This window comes from Harpia harpyja, chromosome 2, assembly GCF_026419915.1.
Source record: "Harpia harpyja isolate bHarHar1 chromosome 2, bHarHar1 primary haplotype, whole genome shotgun sequence".
Classification (NCBI taxonomy): Eukaryota; Metazoa; Chordata; class Aves; order Accipitriformes; family Accipitridae; genus Harpia; species Harpia harpyja.
This window is the reverse complement of record NC_068941.1, coordinates 12,301,266-12,313,699: the sequence shown is the minus strand read 5'-3', so window position 1 is coordinate 12,313,699 and position 12,434 is coordinate 12,301,266. Positions and strand designations below refer to the sequence as shown.

The 12,434-nt window shown below is 39.6% G+C and overlaps 1 long non-coding RNA gene across 1 annotated transcript in view; it reads right to left on the bottom strand.

Annotated features, from left to right (window-relative positions):
- LOC128152372 (uncharacterized) overlaps positions 1 to 9,938 on the bottom strand; it is a 28,335-nt gene extending 18,397 nt beyond the window's left edge. The window contains exon 1 of the long non-coding RNA XR_008238640.1: positions 9,783 to 9,938. This is a non-coding gene — a long non-coding RNA (uncharacterized LOC128152372). The remainder of the gene's footprint in view (positions 1 to 9,782) is intronic.
- Between the last annotated feature and the right edge of the window lie 2,496 nt (positions 9,939 to 12,434).

The window sequence follows — 12,434 nt, the reverse complement described above, 5'->3', positions numbered from 1 at the left end:
ACCTGAATCCCTAATGATACTTTCACAATTAAATGAACAAAACTTTACAACATTTTTTTCTAAAATATTCACAACCCTTATTTTGCAAACACATTCCATGATTCAGTTGAGTTCAGCTTGAGCCCTACACCCTTTTGGCCTCCAAACACTGACCAAAAATTGAGATGTCTATCTCTTGGGAAATACTTCTTACAGCAGAGCCTGTTTTCATCCTTAATTTGTATCTAATGCCACCATAGTCTTGTTTTCATTCACAGAAGCCAAAGTGCTTCATTTCACACTGAAAAAAAGCCTCTCCTGTGGTTTTTGCCTCTCTTGTCCTGCATTCTGTCAATGAGCGGCGCAGCTCCAAGGAATACATTATTACTGCTGCAGGCCACTCCAAATGATTCGGAAGGACCCTTTATATCATAGCCAAAAACAGATGAAGAGGAATTGGGTCTCCTGGGATCCAGATATTACCCAGTTCAGCTGAAGCCATTCTCACTTGGTTTGTCTGAGAGTGATTTTGCATTTTAATTTTTAATAATTCTTTAATCCATCTGAACTGGGGGAGGCAGAGCAAACAAAACAGAATCCCTCCGCAGCTTCTCTCCTTTCTGCCTTATTCATTTTCCCATTTTTTCCTAAATTACATATTCCTCTAGTTTTAGCAGCTATTGGTTGAATATATTAGTATTTCTTTGCTGTACTTTGAAGCACAAGGAACTTGCACAGTATTTTTTTTCTATTATTGCTCTACTTATTTTACCAAGAAAAGCTTCTGTGAATGTACCCTTCTATATTGCATTGAAAGTGAGAAGCATGTAGAAACAGCCAAACTGGAATGAGGGCTCCCCTGTATTCTTTACAAATTCTCTCCCTTTCTATTTCACCTCCTTCTTCTTGTAATCCAACTTTTCTGTGCTATTTCTGACCAATGGAAGTTCTTTCATTTGTGCAGATTTCTTTATCGCTCTTTGTCTTACCATGGTCTAGTTTCTGTATATTCCTTGCAGAGATGTGTGTGTATATTACTGAAACTCCCTCAGAACCCTGAAACATTTTCTTTATTTTAAAAGCAGTCTTACCTCAGTTTCATAAAGAAAAAGATTAACTTTAGCTCAAAGCTGCTCTACGACAGAAAGTCCCACTTCTAAATGCATAAATCAGAGAGAATACACCGAAACCTCGGCAGGTAGCCATTTTTGCCACCAATTTAAGAACAAAAGCAGCAATGAAATACAAATACAGAGGGGGAAGCTGAACAGCAAGTATAGGACAAACGTGATCTACTTCAATCTCCACAACTTCAGAGCCTGAAAAAAATCTGTGTGGACTGAGCCTGCATCTTACACACAAGTACATGTAATCTTAAGAGCTGAACTTGAAAGGATTAGTTTACTGCTAGTTCTGGCGAATACTAGCAGCCTGATTGTGTTTTCAGGGCACTGGTGGGCAGCAGCAGATGGTGGTCATTTCCCTGGCAGGGATAATATCGAGGATAATTACCAGACACAGTTCCAAGGTTTATGATATTATAAACCTCTTTTTCCTTTCTCATTCACTGCATGTGGAAAGTATGGCCCTTTTAACTCCCTTCTTCTTGATTTTTTACTAGTGCAACACCTTTGCCTTCAGCGATTTTGAAATGACTCAGTGGTGAAGTAAAACAAGAAATAGACCTTTTCAGTCAATAAAAATTAAAAAAACCCAACCTGATCTTAATGCTGTTCTTATTTTTTGCACTTGAAAATGAGGAATAGCTTTATGTTGATTAATGAAATAAAATGCAATAATTACTAGCAGAATTTGCTGCATTGGGTCCTGGCAGAATTTAGTACCATAGTCTTTTAAAAATTGCTGATGCTTAAGATGATTCTGAAATAAATTAGCCTGTGAACTAACTATACCTACAAGACTAGTAATACTTGAGACGGGCCAGCCAGAATCCAGAATGCCTGTTTTGAACTGGACTAGCTGAAACTTTTTGGTTTAGTCTGATCTGGATTGACTGCAGTACAACAAATGAGGAAGATAAAACTCAGGCCTTTGGAAGTTTACAGAATAGACAATAATGCAAGTTAGAGCACATGGGTCAAGATCAGGCACCGATCTCCTATTTCAGCGGAACACTCTTGTTCGCAATGTTTTATAGCAAGGGGAAAGAAATTAACCGCATGATGTGTCTCTAATAACAATGAAGAGACTCACTCTTGTACTAAACTTAATTTGATGTGGTTAAATTGGCTAAATCTGAACTTTTACCACGTTTCAGAGATTCAATCTCTGAGCGGAGAGATTTACCCAGTCAGTCCAAAAGGACCTTGAAAAGCTTCAGAATCGGGCCAACTCAAGTTCAACAAGGAAAAGCAGAAAGTTCTGCACCTAGGGCAGAATAACCTTGTGTGTCAGTACAGGCTGGAAGCCAACCTGCAGAATACCAGCTATGCTGGAAAAGGTCCGGCACTTACTGTGGATGCCTAGTTGAAAATGAGCTAAAAAGCGTGCTCTCATAGCAACAAGGCAAACTACACAAGCACGTTAGGAGGAGAACAGGCAGTAGATCAATTATTATACCCTTCTAACTCAGCACTTGTTGAGGCTTACCTGAAATACCGTGCCCAGTTTTTGGACTCTCCAGTTCAAAAGAGATGTTGAGAATTTGGATAAAATCCAGCAGAAGACTATTAAGACAGTAATGGCCCTACAGCAAGTGATTTGAGGAGAGACTGAGGAAGCCAGATTAGTTTAGTTCAGGGAGTAGGTGGCTACGCAGCCTGCAGCTACTTGGAGTGCACTTACAAACATAACGCAGCCCAGCTCTTCTTAGTATTGGGGGATACTATAACATCCTGGAGGAAAGAGTTCCTTGTCGGGAGGGGCGGGCAGGGCTGGAGGGGGTTACCCTGAGAGGCAGTGCAAATTCCATCCTTGGAAGTTCTCCAGACTCCAGCAGACAAAGCCCTGGCTGGCCTGATCTGTGACAGTGATGGTGACAGTCCCAGTGCAACTGGGATGGTGTGACACCGTGATGGTGTGACAGTGATGGTGACAGTCCCAGTGATGGGATGGTGACAGTCCCAGTTTGAGAGGAATGCTCCACAGGGTGACCTCCTTTTCAACCAACATTTCTATCATTCTCTTCTATGTTTTCTTTCATTTTTTTGTGCATTACTTTGATGATGAACCTGTCTCTTAGGACAGGGCTCTTTGCCCTTTCCTTGAAGTAGAAATGTAGTAGGTGACGCACGTTGCTATGGATTTTTTGGAAACCAACACTGGCAACAGTGTTACAAACCAAAGAATATAAAAAACATGGAATGGCAGTGGTAAATATTTACCCATCATGAGTTCATTTATTCTCTTGGTTTCTAACCAGGTATTATTAGCAGGCCAGGGCCAACTAGAACAACACAGAAGTCGCTGAAAGATAGCCCAAGGGGAAAGAGATGTGCTCAGAGCTTCCACCTGCTACACCTCTAAGGTATTTAGTACTTAATAGGAAAGTGTAAGAGTGCTTCTTTTGTCTCATATAGAGGCTGGAGAACTGCAATTTCACCTGTAGTTGATAGCAAGAAAGTAATACACAATGGGGTGAAAATTAATTACGCCAGCTTAACAGAGTAGAAAAGATATAGGGAAGATATGGAAAAGGGGGATATAAAAAAAAAAGAAAAAGAAAGAAAAGAGTAACAGCACCAAATTAGCTGATTAGAGCAATTCAGGCATGTTTTTTGCATCTAGTTAGAAAACAAACAAAGGGTTAACATAGTCATCTAGACCAAGTGGTTTCCAAAGTGTATGATATATTGCCATGGAGATAATCCATGCTGTGAACCCATTGCTGTATCATCTTTAATTTTGTTTCAGGTATGGAAAAACTATACAATCTCACACAAGTATGGGGGTTATTATAGGGGGCTGGTGAAGAAGAGTTTGTTGTTTTGTAGAAGCTATTAGAGAAAATAAAAATGTCGCCCTATCTCCTATTGGAGGCCCTCTGAGACCTTCTTAGGGAGTCCTGTCAGTGACCTCCCGTGGCGATTCCCTTCAGATCTCGCCAAAATTGCTCCTAGGCACGCTCAAAACCAAGGAGAAAATGAGAACTGACAGAAGATACTCTTCCTAGAAGTAAATATATTGCCTCAGTGAAGCTCCTATCCTTTACTGTCTCTAAGTAATAGGCGACTTGTCCTGAAGTTGGCTTGTGAAGTGCTGCAAGAAAATGAAAATGTGGTCTGTGAGATACCAGTATTTCTTGAAACAAGGAGGGGGGATCATTCCTGCCCTCTGATTAATCCCTCATGCACTGCTCTAGTCCATTAGAGACATAAAGGTGCCTTTAACAGGCCTCTGAGCAAAGTGCTTTATGCAACGTATTCCCTGTCCTTGACACCGAGACAGAGAGTATCTTAAGCAGTGTCTCCGACTAACACAAAGTATTCGGAAACAGAGGAATGCCTCCAGGGAGCTCTTTCTGCCAAGAGAAATTAGAGCAGCTGGTGGTTATTCTAACTCAGGGGGGAAGCAGAGCCGTGCCTGGGGCTGCGGGGTTGGAAAGGTGCCGACTACGACCTGCGCTCTGCTGCTGCTCGGGTGGGCTGCATGGAGGAGCCACAGCACGAGCTGCCCAGTTCTGTCCTCCTGAGACCATGGGTGCATCCCGCCGCTCCCAGCGATCGCTGCAATGCAGGCTGGGGTTTAGCCCCTACTGAAACGGCAAAGGTGGCAAAACTTTGGAAAATTATAGCACTAATCTTTTTTTTTTTTTTTAATGGTTTTGGTGCAATTTATACCTCATTGTGTAAGACTGTATTAAAACTGAGAACTGTTAGTTGTTTCACATAAAAACAGGAGGGCCACTCTGCAAAACAGAGAACATTCCTTATTTAGTGCGACTTAGACCGTACCAAACAATTTAAAGAAGGGGACAGATGTTTCAAATACGCGTTCATTTCTAAGCCAGACTGACACAGATAGCAGCATGCACTGACTAATTGCTAGACTACTACTCAATACTAAGCTGCAATGTATTGGCTAACTTTTTACAAAAGGGTTTCAAACATGGGTGGTACAAGCACCTTTGTGGGCCCTGCCTGATAACATTTTAAAGTACACACACTGTAGGGCATGATCTCCGTATGATCTTCTCTGTCATTTTATTATGGTCTTCTTATAAGTGTTGGAAACTGTAATTTTAGTATGACAGATCAGCCCATCCACTCAAGTACAACAAAAACTGTGCAATGAATCTACAGTGGTGTGGCTGCAGAAGAAAGTAGGAAGATCTAAAATAGAAAAGATGACTGGTTATGGAAAAAACAATTCAAGAATGTTAACAGATAATCAGAAATTTGGGGAAAAGGGGAAGGAATAAAGGAAGAAGGAAAAGAAGATTTCTCTGTAGTACTTTTACTAGCATACTATCAAAGATTACCTTGATAACAGCACCAGTTCCTCGTGATCACCAACACAAGAACTAATAAAAACTCATAATAAGAGTTACAGACCTGGCATGTTTTGCTTCAGCCTATCTGTTGGCATTATTCTAGTCTGTCACTTAACGTCTTTAAGATAAGCATCAGGTTAAACCAGAATATTTGAGTAACAAGATTATTTTCCCCTAATAACCCACCAGCTATTCCACCAATGTCATATTTCTCACAAGGGTATTTCCTTTCAAGGAAGTATTTTACACCAAAACACTCAAAATAGAATTATAAACAGTAAAATTTTAAACTAGTAGGAATCTGCTCATCTCTGACATCCACAATTTTCTTGAATTTAGGATATATTTACTTCTGCCATACTGTATAGTTACACAGAAGCTCTTTCAGAAACAATTTTACTATTGAAGCTAGAAGCCAATGTCAGGAACTCGGTAAGTGTTACTGTTTATGCAACTGAAATGCCTGTTGAATAAATGGTCCTCTGCAGTCCTGTTATACTTGTCTATTTCTGTATGCCAACTATGATATTTTCTAAAGTACATACCCTCATGGTATCTAATCACTGACAGTCAAATACTCCACTTAGGTATGGTTGCAGCAGTGCATAGGAGCCATAAAGAAAACTTAATGAGCTTCCCGGGGTTTGCCTATAATAGAGAAACGTGCATGTGGCATATAGCTGCATGGTGCTAATTCTGAAAGAGAAAAAAAAAAAAAAGAGGTGTAAAATCTAATACAGGGAAGTCTTGCACCAATGGGACAAAACTATCAAGTGCTGAATTTATAGCAAACCTTTTTAAAGCGCTAACCTGGAGATTAATGAAAAGATCTGAGACTTCAGAAAATTTGTGTATTTAAATTATTTCTTTCATAAGGAGTATAGCTAACAAAGTTCTTCCTATAGATTTATGACTTACATCCTTTTATCCCCTGTCCCTCTCTACAGTAACTCTAGCTCTTCCCTATGCATTCCAATATCTATCTATCTCACTATTGCAACAATAAGTCCTCCCTCCAGGTCCTCTAAACTCCTCCTGCGGCTCTCCCATCCCCATCCCATCTCCCCCCAAAATCTATTAAGAAAGGAGAAGAAATAGCCATGACTGATTCTGAGCCACAAATATTTTGAGCAACTCACCTAGCACATCAACAAAAGAGATCAACTCAAGCTCCCCTTATTTTTTTCCCTAATTCTCCTCACTGACATAATGTCCTCCCTCAAGAGAGCCAATGAATACTGTAGGCAGTTCAAGCCTCTGAGAGGTTTGAAAAACCTTTTTCTCTCAAAATCAAACTACTTAATAGGTTGAAAAATTAGTTGGGGGGAACAGAAAGGTGTTTGTAGAACAAATAAAACCAGATGAACGGGATAAATAAGCCTAAATAAAAGTAGGAAGCCAAGAAATCTGGTTGTTAGAATAACTTTGAAGCATAGAGGCCCTCCTAAACAAAAATTATACCGCATTCCCATCGTTCCTGAATTTGTTACTCAGGTTCACATCATTGCACATTCTTGCAGACATCTTTCCTCCAAAACATCCCACATTTTTCAGAGATAGCTCTGTATTACGCCACAACACCACAGCTGCTGCAGCGTGATGGTGTGAGGAGCCAGCGTACCAAGGGAGAGTCACTGCTGAGGTTGCAGGCTCAGATGAAGTGGGACTTGATTCCATAACCAGATCTCGAAGAGGATATGTTAGGACCCAGCAATTACTGGTAGTGAGCCGCAGCATGCCAGGTATTACAACAGGAGAAAAGATGGCTAAAAATATGCAACATCTTGAGGGCCAGTGAGTGGCCACAGGCAGAGCAAGCAGAGAAGCCAAGTACCCTGTCCCAAAGCAGTCGTTCCCTGCTACGCTCAAGATTAGCTGAACATCTCCTTCTCGCTCCTACAGTTTGCTGCACCCGCAGACTGATGCAAACGGTTGTTTTTTACGTCTTTGTGCTGCTAGACCTGGGTGCTGTCCCTTTCCAGACGGACTGCTCCTATTCTTCCCCCGTTTTCACCGCCCTCCCTTCAGCAGAAGGCACAGAGCTGCACTGCCAGCTTTACCAAGGGTGACGCATTTAGAGTTCAGTATTTTTAACACAGGTATTTCACTTAATGCTGGTTCCATCTTCTCTTTGCTGTGGATGTCCCTTTCGAAGTAGCATCCCATACAGTTTAGGACACACATTTTGGATGGTAGCAGTAGCCATGCTGCCTAATTAACAGAGAGCAGGGCTGTTGCAGCAGCCCTGTGGGCTGACTGACCTTGCAGAGAAGGAGCATAAATTAATGGGCACCGGATACATCCGAAACGAGGGCACTTCACCATTTCTAGGCCCGAGTACATGCTGGGCTTCCTCCACCCTGCACACAGTGGGTCAAGACATGGCTGTGCACCATCTTCACACTCCTCAATTTCCATGGGAAGGAAACCCAGGTGTGTATACCAGGAAACTGCAGTCTGTTCAATAAATCTTCTGAATTGGACTCCTATTCACGCCTAGCTTTAAAATACCTGGTTTGAGGTGTACTGTAGATACAGTCATTCCTATAGAAGCATTTAAGGTTCTTCTATACTTTTTTTTTCCCCGGTACTATTCGTTTTCATTTTATAAACATGAATCTGCTTTCTCTCTTTACGAGGTCCTTTTATTTTATTATCTTTCCTCTCTACCCAAAAATGCAATAAAAAGAGCAAAAACACATAAACATGAGACACTTCATAATCATTTCTTTAAAGTCTAAATGTTTTAAGATCAGACAGGGAAGGATATGTATATTTTATGAAGTTTGCAAACATCACATTAGATACTCTCTGATCAAAATATGTTGTGCTTTATGCTGAGAATATTTGGGGTGGAGCATTTGCTATTATTTCAGATGTACACTCAAACTTTCTTACTTAAACTGAGATTTAAAGTTATCCGGTTCTCCAATCCCACAGGCTTTCTTATTTCAGTGATGAATGGTATTAGCTACCTTAAATCGGCTTACCAACCACCCAAGAATTATAACCTCAAATAGCAGTTCTCCACCTAAGATCTATTTTGATCAATTGGTGAGAAAAGCTTTAAGATTTGAGACCACCAGGTCACTGTACAACACTTTCCTGCTAACTAAAGCAAGGAGACAAAAGAAATAATCATAAAAAAGTAACTTTAGATAGATGCAATCATTTGAAGAAAAACAAGTACAATGTATCCTGCAAATTCAAAGTGACACAAATAGAAAGTATTTTTACAAGCTCAGAAATATTTGTGAAACTGCTGTGGGTTGGAGTAATCAATAACAATTAGAGTAAGTTTCTGCCGTTCCAGTAAAATATAAGCATACCACTGTTCAGCTCCATATCAACGTAGAATTACTACTTACTCTACACAAAGAATACCAAGTTAATTAATTTCAAAAATTTTGAAAATAATTGCCTTTTTTTCCCATACCGAGTAAAGAGCTATAAATTAAGAAATTTGTAGTAACTCCACAAAGTGATAGTGTGGCTCGCTTATTATCTGCAGCTACTTCTTAAAAGTCTTGAAGTTTAGAAAGCTGCTTGTAAGGTTGTGTGTAAGGAAGTGGCAAATCATCATTTGATACTGTTAAGATACAACGGGGGGGGGGGGGTGCTCCCTATTGTAGTAGATAATTTATTTGGCTTTTGTTCTTGATGGTTTTTTCATCATCAAATCAAATTTAATTGCTGACTCATATTTGTACTCAAAAAGCACATTTAGCCAAAGTCTTCCCTACTTTTTAAAGCCATCCCTTTTCTCTCATGTAACAAACATGGCATTCTATACTTTTTCTACCTTTGTAAGAAAAAGAAAACAGGGAAGAGCAGGACTGTATATGGTGTTTTCCGAATTTGAATCTAAAAATGACTAACAGCAGTCAAGAAGAAACTGGAAAGACTGCAGAAATGCTGATTCTTCAGGACAGATTTAGAGTAGACAGACTAAGCAAGAAGCCAAAAGATAACCAAATAATCCCATTTACCTTTTTACATGAGCAATCCTACTGCAGACAATGGGATGTCATACCAGAAAACCTATGCAACATTTTAAAATGTTGCAATCTTCTTAAAAATTATCATGAGAAATGTTACCATTTTCACACAGACACATGTGTGAGGAATGTTAAGTAAAATCTGAACCTAATCGTTCTTAATAGAGACTCTGGAGATGCATCATGCCCCCCCCCCCCATTTCTTGACCTTCATTTGCCCTGAAAAACATTCCAGGTATGAATAATAATTTAGCTGGTTATGGTAGACTTTAGTGATACACTTCAGCTCCTTTCACTGCCAAATGTTAAAGATTTACAGTACATTGTAAAGACTAAAGTACAGGCATAATTACCTTATTTCTTCCTTGTGTAGATGATTTCTGAATTCTCAGCACCTCTACACTTATGACTCACTCCACAAGTCAGTCTCCTGAAGGAACAACCCAAGGCACGTCAAGCAGAAACTGTGCCCAGCCAAAGGAGCAGGGACGTTGCTTCTGGTTCCCCTGCAGGTATTGAGCCTGGGAAGAGCAGAGAACTGCATGACATTTCTTTTCTGAAGTAAGTGGTGTTACTGGTTTGGCCAAGAGCAAATCTTTACACTGTCTCTACTAAGACCCTGTCCCATGTGGATCGCAGAGCCTTTCCATGCCATACCTTAAGGATTCTGTTCTGACCACTGCTTTAGGACCATATGATAACCTGATCTTAAAGATATACAGGCAGTGGGAGTTACGTTTTTGGCCAGTGAATTACTGAACTGATATCGAATACATGTGAGATTATTCAATCTGCTATACCTTTCAAAGTTGCTCTGGCCTAATTTCTTTATTTTCACATAATAGGCTGCTCAGACAAGAACTTCGCACACCTGTACATGTATCAATATCTAAAATTGTACTCAATCACCCCTATTCATAACTCCCTTCAGCTTTCGGAAAGCAGTTCTTTCAAAATGCTAACGAGATACACAGTTTATAGGGATTGTCCTCTCTTTGTACTCACTGGAAGTAGTAAGGTCAGAGTCACCAGCTGGACTTTGCATTCTTGTGACAGAGGCAGACTGTTCTCCCTGACTCATCCACACACCGTTGAGAGGAAGCTGACAAGGTGCTTCTTTTCCCTGTCTCTCATTGTCTGTTACATTCTCACTCACTGCTCCTGCATTAATGGCCTTGTTCAGTTCAACAAGATTTTTATGCATGTGTTTCATTGTTGTTAAGTATTACGCTATGCCAAGGTAGCAAATCCTTTTTTTCAGGGGATGCATTGAACAAATATCCTTCAGGGGCTAAAAGCAGGTCAGCTATTTCAGTAGACAGCATCTCCAGATGTAATTCCTCTATAAATTATATACACAGATATAAACTTGCAGACACCCTTAACTGAACTGGCATTTGTAAGAGAAGAGGCAGCACACTGAAGAAGCTAATTTTCTATAGCAACAATCCTACAACATGAGTTGTAGCTGTCTTGTACAGACCGACCTCATTAACTCCTGAAAAAAGGTTTACTTTAATTTCAGTTGATTAGGTTACTTTGGTTTTGTAAGTCATGTCATATATACTGTATTTAAAGAATTCTTTTCAGAGAATGGCAGAAAGAATAATTGGCAGGATGGTATAATTATGACCTGAGACATTGTTCTATATGATATGAACTACAAAAAGTGTCACGTTGCTCTATATTAATGAAGATCTCCTGTAATACAGGAAATAGTAAAAATAGAATCTCAAATAAATTAAACATATGCCTTAGTAATCCTTTAACAGATAAAGTAAGTTTATTTCAGTTGCCAGAGAGATAAATATAGTGCAGAATATCTGTATAAACAGAAATATAACCCATAAAATGTACTCATAGTTTAAATAGTCATTTTGTCAAACAAGAATAGAGACAAGGAACTATAATTATGTCATCTGCATATCTTTTTCAGTGCCAAACTGCAGTGCCCACTGATGACAATCGGTATTTTGTGAACTTAGCTGTTTATCTTGGCTGAAGAGATAACAATCTAGTCCTCTGAAAGTAATCAGAAAGTTTTCATCAGACTTGAACAGTGATGTATAAGGAGTAATTCCAGAGGATATTATGTCCTGTGGGCACACTTTTCCCCCACACTTTCTCAAATAGTTTATTATCAGTCTAAGATTATTTGCTACTACTTTACACCAGCAATATTGCATTTTCTAGTTGGATTGTTTGTTGAAGCAACAGAAGGGTAGAATTGCAGACTTCTACTGCTCCAGCTACCTCCCACCTATATATTCAAGTATCAAGAGCAATAAAAAAGCATTAACACAATTTACAATTTTTTGACTCCTCCTAAAGCTAGCGATTCTTTGACCTATATACGAAAACGTCTGCCACAAAATTAAGGCCAAATCTGGAGAGGAGACGCTGGAACTCAAGGGAGATGCAAACCCTCAGCCTGCTGTTATCCATATTTAGTTTGAGTGGTGACCAGAAGCTTAACTCAACCGTGCCCCTCTAGATCTAAGGTACTATTCTTAAACATAAATGTTATTTTGTCATCTGTGGATGCTATCCCCAACTTTAAGGGATGGGGACAAGATTAGGAAAGAGTTGAAGGGGGGAAGTGAAGGAGGAAGGGAATTAAGCAACCAAAGGTTGCATATAGTATTTACTGTGAAGGTAAACACATTTCGTAAACAGTACCACTATGTCTATTAACTAGAGGTCGGACAGACAGTAGGCCAGATTTAGGAATGTACTCGTGAGATAGTAACTAGAACATCCTTATGACATTCTTTTTTACTTTGACTCTGATTAGTAAAGCTTCTTTTATTTGTTTCTGTCAGTTTGTGTTAAGTCATTGCTGAAGAAAAAGCAAACAATCTGCTTTATTTGCTTCATAAATATAATTATAAACTTGCCAGAACCAGGTTAGCCACAAATTAACATGACAGCTACATTCACTTTCACATGGATTATTTATGAAGAAACTTCGACAGGGTAAAGCTACTGATAGGACCAGGTGTTGC